The sequence below is a fragment of the Castor canadensis genome, chromosome 16 (genome assembly GCF_047511655.1).
Source record: "Castor canadensis chromosome 16, mCasCan1.hap1v2, whole genome shotgun sequence".
Lineage (NCBI taxonomy): Eukaryota > Metazoa > Chordata > Mammalia > Rodentia > Castoridae > Castor > Castor canadensis.
In genome coordinates this window covers 32,095,812-32,102,593 of record NC_133401.1, presented here as the reverse complement: position 1 = coordinate 32,102,593, position 6,782 = coordinate 32,095,812, and the positions used below count along the sequence as shown (strand labels likewise).

Here is a 6,782-nt window from a genome sequence, read left to right as displayed (position 1 = left end):
CCAGAAGATCTCACCCCAAGCTCTTCTTGCTTTTAATGTTTCTGTTGAGAAGTCTGCTGTGATTTTGATGGGTTTACCTTTGTATGTTATTTGTTTTTTCCTCTCTTACAGCCTTCAATATTCTTTCTCTAGTTTCTGTACTTGTTGTTTTAATGATGATATGCCATGGGGTAGTTCTATTTTGATCTGGTCTGTTTGGTGTTCTGTAGGCCTCTTGCATCTGTATGGGAATATCTTTCTCTAGATTTGGGAAATTTTCTGTTACTATTTTGTTGAATATATTGTGCATTCCCTTTGCTTGCACCTCTTCTCCTTCTTCAATGCCCATGATTCTCAAGTTTGGTCTTTTGATGGAGTCAGTGAGTTCTTGCATTTTCTTTTCACAGGTCTTGAGTTGTTTAATAAATAGTTCTTCAGTTTTTCCTTTAATTACCATTTCATCTTCAAGTTCTGAGATTCTGTCTTCTGTTTGTTCTATTCTGCTGGATTGGCCTTCCATTTTGTTTTGCAATTCTGTTTCATTCTTTTTTCTGAGGTTTTCCAGATCCTGGGTCATTTCCTCTTTAATGTTTTCTATTTTGACCTGAATTCATTTATCTCTTTATTAATTGTGTTCTGTGTTTCACTTTGGTGTTTATACAGTGCTTCTATGGTTTCTTTTATTTCTTTTTTTGCTTTTTCATATTTTCTATTTTTGTTGTCTTGGAATTTCTTGAGTGTCTACTGTACATTTTGGTTGACCATATCCAGTATCACCTCTAAAAAATTCTCATTGAGTACCTGTAGTATTTCTTCTTTTAGTTTATTCTTGTAGGCTTCATTGGGTTGTTTGGCATAGTTTATCTTCATTTTGTTGGAGTCTGGATCTGAGTATCTGTTTTCTTCATTTCCCTCTGGTTTCTGTACTAATTTTTTGCTGTAGGGAAACTGGTTTCCCTGTTTTTTCTGTCTTCCTATCATTGTTCTTGGTGTTGTTATTGTCCCTGTACTGTGTGCGGTTAGGTATTTTCTGGCTTGTGATAATAGCACTAGTGATACTTAGAATGGAAGGGTGGGAGGAGATGGAAAGCAAAGATGTTAAAGGAAAAGGGAAAAACAAAGAAGTAGAAAAAAACAGAACAAAGAAACAAACAAAAAAGTTTCAAAGATAAAAACAGGGAGAGACAGTGTACTAATCAACTGTAAGCTGAAAAGGTATTAGAGTGTCAGAGAGAGGATTGAAAATTAAAAATAAAAAGAATAAAAATAACAATAAAAATGAAAAATAAGTAAATGAAAAATACTTATATACATATGTAAATAAAATTAAAAAACAATCTCCAAGTTCAAATCGAATAAAGTTTCAGTCTTAATAATTTTGGTGTTCATCTCTCAACCTCCCATCCTGGAGATGGTGCCTCAGTTGTTGTTCTGTAGTTTTCTCATCAAAGGGGAAAAATAAAATAGAACAAAACCACACAAAGCAAAAAAAAGAAAAAAGTGTCCCAAATTCAAACGCAATACAGTTTCAGTAAGTTTTTCAGCATGCTGGTGTAGTTTGGTTGTTTTCTCTTCAAAGTTAGGGAGAGAAAAAAAAAAGAGTCTGGAGACAGTTCTGTGAATGGCTATCTGCAGCTGTGGCTTGCCTGCCCACTGCTGTCAGCCTGCTGTTGCTGGAGGCATTATTTGTGCTGATCTCTGGGTTGAGCTTAGCACTCACCTGGCTTTGTTTACTCAGAGTTCTCCTGTGCATGAGCCGCTGCTATGAGCTTTCCGCTTTCCCCTTTCCCCTTTCCAAACACACTGGGGGAGGTGACACTGCACCCGCTTTCTCAGGCCTGCATGTTTATTTACAGTTCACGTGGGAGGTGGGTCTTCCTCCCTCTCTTGTGGAGTTTTCCTCCCACCACAACTTTTACAAGCTTTCCCGCTCCTGATTGCTGGGTGTGTGTTGCTGCTCCTGCCAGCCAGCCTGTTTGTTTACAGCTCACATGGGAAGTGGGTCTTTTCCCCTCTCCTGTGGAGTTTTCCTCCCTCCACCACTCACAAAGTTTCCCACTCCTGGTTGCTGGGGGCGCGCTGCCACTCCCACCCTCTCTAGCCAGGCTTGGCTTGTTTATTTGCAGTTCTAGGAGGGATTCCCCTCCCACCGTCTTCAGTACTCAGGGTGCCCCACCCTCTTTGCAATGTGTCTTTATTGTTCTTATTGCTTATTACTCAGTTTCTCTTTTTTTCCTGGGTGGGGGGTTGGTCTGTCCAGGGGGCTATGCTGATCTGGCCCAGGGTTGTCTGTGGGAGTACCACATACTGCTTAGCTCACCTTGTGGTCTGCATCTTCCCAAGCTGTCTGGCCACCAGTGTCTGGCGGCAGCCCAGGGGCCCTCCTGATTTCTCCGTTCAATGTGAAGTGGAGATGCTCTGCGCAGGCTGGAGGTGTGGAGGGGTCAAAGATTTGCCTCTTCTCAGTGGCCCTGCCTGCAAGGTGTGTCTCCAGCATCTCTCCAAGATATCACTTTAGGAGGCACACTTTCTGCTTCCTCCCTCTAGCCGCTATCTTGGAATCTCCCCTGAACAATACAATATTTTAAAGATAGCCTTGTTGGTATGAGCTTAGAGAATTAAGTGTTTAGTTTAACATCAGTACATTAAATTTGGCCTTACAAAACCTTTAATGTAACTCTTAGATTTTAGTTAACATAATCACTTACATAAGCATGTATAAGCTCCATCTTTTTATGACAACTTACTCTGTACTTTCATGACAACTTATTTTGCATCCCCTGGGGATCTTGTCTTTATCTCTTTTTTTATCTAAAAGTATTTTTTACCTTTTATTTTTTAAAAACCATATCCTTAATATGATGTTACTTGTTGAAATTAATTTGTAAAACCTTTAAACTTAGAACCTTATATCTGTATGGAAAAAAAAACAGAATGAAAGCAACCTTAAAATTATTTGTTTGTATAAAGACAATTTATACAAAGCCCATTTGTTAATAGACCCATATATTATAAGAGAGAATTTAATTCCAGATTGTATTTATGACAGAATGAAACATGTGAAGGTCATTTCTTTACCCAAATTCCAAGATTCCTGTTGCAGGCTGAAGCTTCCCTTTTACTCCCCCCATCCCCCTCTCTCTGAGCTGGAATGTTAACTCCTGAATGCCTGCATCTTAGTGAGACCTGATTGAAATAAGTTTGATAATCTGTTTTCTTAAAAGTAGTAGTAGAACAGAGTAATAATTTTTACATTGACTCTATAATAAGAACTGTTGTCAAGATGCTTACATATTTATGTGTAAAAAGCCTAAGCAGTTTATAATAGAGATCTTTAAAACAAATACCCTGATTTTTTTTGTTACCTTGAGTATCATATTAACCTTATAGCAGTAGTTTAAGAACCATTTGAAGATGCTTACACATAAATACACACTGAATACACCATTAGATGGATGCATAATCTGACCAGCCATTAGCAAGGGAAACGTAAGCATCTCATGACTGTCTCAATGATAGACCAAGCTTACTGCACCAACCTTTTGAAAGAGTTTGTTTGGTTTTTTTTACCAGCAACAGTCAAAGTTGCTCCTTTTTTTTCCCATCCTTTTAGGTAGGCTCTCCCTGTTTATGCTCCCTAGAAGTAAAGGTGCCAGCAAGTTCAGTATTTCTGGCATATTTTAATAATCCTAAATTTTTTAATTTACTTTTTATTTTTAAGACATAAAAATTCAACTGAAGGAATATATTAAACCTTTTATCCTCTTCTGTCTCCAAATATTTCATGACATTTTAATTTTCTCTCTCTCTTTTCTCACTCTCTCCTCTCTCTCTTTCTCCCCTCTTGCTCCTAACTTTATCCATGAAGACCTCATCCCAATTTTGTTTCCATTCCTCCACTTCCCTCTTTCTGCATTCACAACCCTTCCATAACATTCCTTTTCTTTCAAGTCAGACCAGATCTTATGAATCTGTGCAAGTCCATCATTCATGTGTTAATTTTTGTAAGAGCTCAGTTAGTGCTGAGCCTCAGTTCTCCTTTATGATGTCCATTTTGGGTGAAGATGTGCAAACTTGGACACCAAAGCTACCTATCAATACTGAAAGATTCTACCTAATAAATTGCTGCCTGAATTTAAATAAACAACAAAGTCTGGTTTTTTTTCTTACATGAATTCTAATTAAGAGACATTACATTCAGAATTATAGCACTCATAGTGATAACTTTCAGAAGACTATAACAGCTTCTTTGCCACTTAAAGGGTACATAGGGTGCAGCTATTTACCTGAATGTATTCTTAAATAAGTGACTACTACCACTCTAATTTTCCTAGTTGTAGCTCAGTTACAGGTTACTGACCGCAAGTTCATATTTCAGACTTTCTTTGCCAACACAGATTAATTACAAGAGAGTCATCCCCAAAGTCTTAGGGTGAATTGGGAAAGGGCCAGTTAAATGAAGAAACAGGCCATTCCTTGGTAAAAGTTTGTAGTTTTCTTTCCCAATACATCTTCTTTTTATTGAGAACATCCATTTTCATCCTGTGTTCCTCCTCTGCCATCTCACACTCTCGCTCTATCTGCTGGATTTTGGCCACATGCACCTCATTTGTTTGTATCAGCTGCAGTTGTAAGATGGACATTTGTTGATGGTGTTCTTCCTCATGCATCTTTCTTAAAGCACCTTCCTGAGAGGTTTTGCTCCTGTGGTTTTTATTGGCTGTTATTCTGACAGCTGAACACTAGGGTTTAGGTTGAGAGGTCCCCTCATATACTGGAAAATGTATGAACTCTTTCTCATCATCGCACAGTTCTCTATTTGAAACAGCAAGTGATTCTTGGGCTGCAGTGTCAGGGTGGTACTTGAGCTCTTCCTCAGGCAGGCTCTGCAGGAAGTAGAGCTGCTCGGGTAGCATGGCGCCCATCTTCTCTTTCCCCAGGGTGTGGGCATTCAGCAGCGGGCTGACACCATGCTTCACTTTCTCTCTCCTTTCATGGGCCATAATTTTTTTAGTCCGAGCCTTGATGTTCTCCCAGCACTTCTTCAGCTGTTTGAAATCCCACAGGGATACGCTAGGCTAGGAGTTGTATTCATGGGCCAATGCCTGCCAGGTTTGCTGCTTGAGGGCAATAGTTTGTGCATCACTTTTTTTACATTCCAGCACATATTTGTACTTTTCTACTAAAGCAAGCAAGATGCTCTTTTCCATCTGAGAAGTATTTGGCAGGTTTTATAATTTCGTTGTTTTGCATTTTCCACTGTATTTCTCCTGGTCACTAGCTATCCCTGTGCAGGCATCAGAGAGAACAGTGTTCCACAAAGATGTAACAATGTAGCATAGTGTGGGACAGCCTGGTGACAAGGCACTGTGATAAGCAGTGACAGAGTCTTGCTGAGACACACTACTCCAAGACGGGAAGTTCCTACAACAGGAACCTTCATTCCTGCAGCAGCTGCACAGTGGCCACAGACCAGAGAGGGGTGGGCACAGTGTGAGTGCAAGACCTGGGCTCCTCTGGCAGGTGGGCCAAAGTCTGTTTTTTGAAGACCAGTCTTAGCCTCTTGGCTTTTCCCATTCTCCTGGGTGTTAGGTTTTGTTTGTTTGTTTTGTTTTTTTTACAATTACTCTGTAAACTTCATTAATCACAGTTTTATCTAGTGACCCTTTTGGGGGCCATTCTACACCAAAAGCAGGCCAATTTACTTCACAAAGGAACTTTAGCTTGTTAGGAGTTAACTTAACTCCATAGTCTCCATTAAATTCCTTTTTAAAGTTATTAATCATACACTCCAAGAGAGTGTTTTTACTCTGATTTCTATCCATCTCCTCCTTTTACCAGACTGCCAGACAGACAGATCGGGAGAGAACTCCTCACTCACCTCACAGCTAGGCTGCATCTCAGCCCGTATTTTCATATATTCTCATTCAGCATTGTACTTCCATCCCACTCCCTGAAACTAAGAGACATAGTTTCACCCAAAAAAAGGCAGTTACTAGGGTGTCCTATTGGGAAGTGATCAAGCTCCCCTTCTGCCTCCTGGGGTAGGCCTGAATTTCAACCCAGGTTCTTACCAGTCTGATGAGCAGTGCTCCCCTCCCCTCTCTGGTTCCTGTGCCTCACTGGGTTCTGTTGTGCATCCAAGGCCCTACCCTGACTCCCCAGGAGGATGAATCCCCCTCCAGATTAAGCTGTCTATTGGTGCCTGTTGGGATCTCCTCCTGGTGGTCTGGGGGATGCACCCCAGTGAAAAAGGAGGTGATAACTCACCATCTCCACAATCCTAGATAACAAGCCCCCAAGAAATGTTGTGGGAGTTTGCTAGCTGAGATACAGAACTCTTGAGGCAATTAGCAGGAAGCAACGCTTTATTGTGCCAGCACAGACTCAGCGGACTTGTGTCCAAAGGTTGAGCCCCAAGAACAAAGGGGTCTCACCTTATATAAACTTACAAGTAGGTCACAGAAGCAAAAAGCAAGATCTAATCCATATATGGTTATATTTAATTTTATTGTCTACTTTATCCTGGTGCTATGTGACCTTCTCCTCCCTGGTGCTACCTGACCTTCCTCATGTTCAGATTTCTCAGGTTTTATTTCTCTGCTATGCCATCCCTACCTTACTGCTTTCTCAGCACTTAGGCCTAGTCTGTTTTCTTCTGATCCTCCTCCCTGCTACACCTCCTCTTCCTCCTCCTTCTCCTCCTCTTCTTCTCTTCCTCCTTTTCTCTTCCTTCTCCTCCTCCCCCGCTCTCTCCTACTCCTTCTCCTGGCAAAAGTCCCCATCTTCCAACTTGCTGGCTT

The 6,782-nt window shown here is 40.7% G+C and overlaps 1 pseudogene; it reads right to left on the bottom strand.

The window, feature by feature from the left end:
- Positions 1 to 4,217: 4,217 nt before the first annotated feature.
- LOC109683034 (myb/SANT-like DNA-binding domain-containing protein 3 pseudogene) lies at positions 4,218 to 5,351 on the bottom strand (annotated as a pseudogene).
- Between the last annotated feature and the right edge of the window lie 1,431 nt (positions 5,352 to 6,782).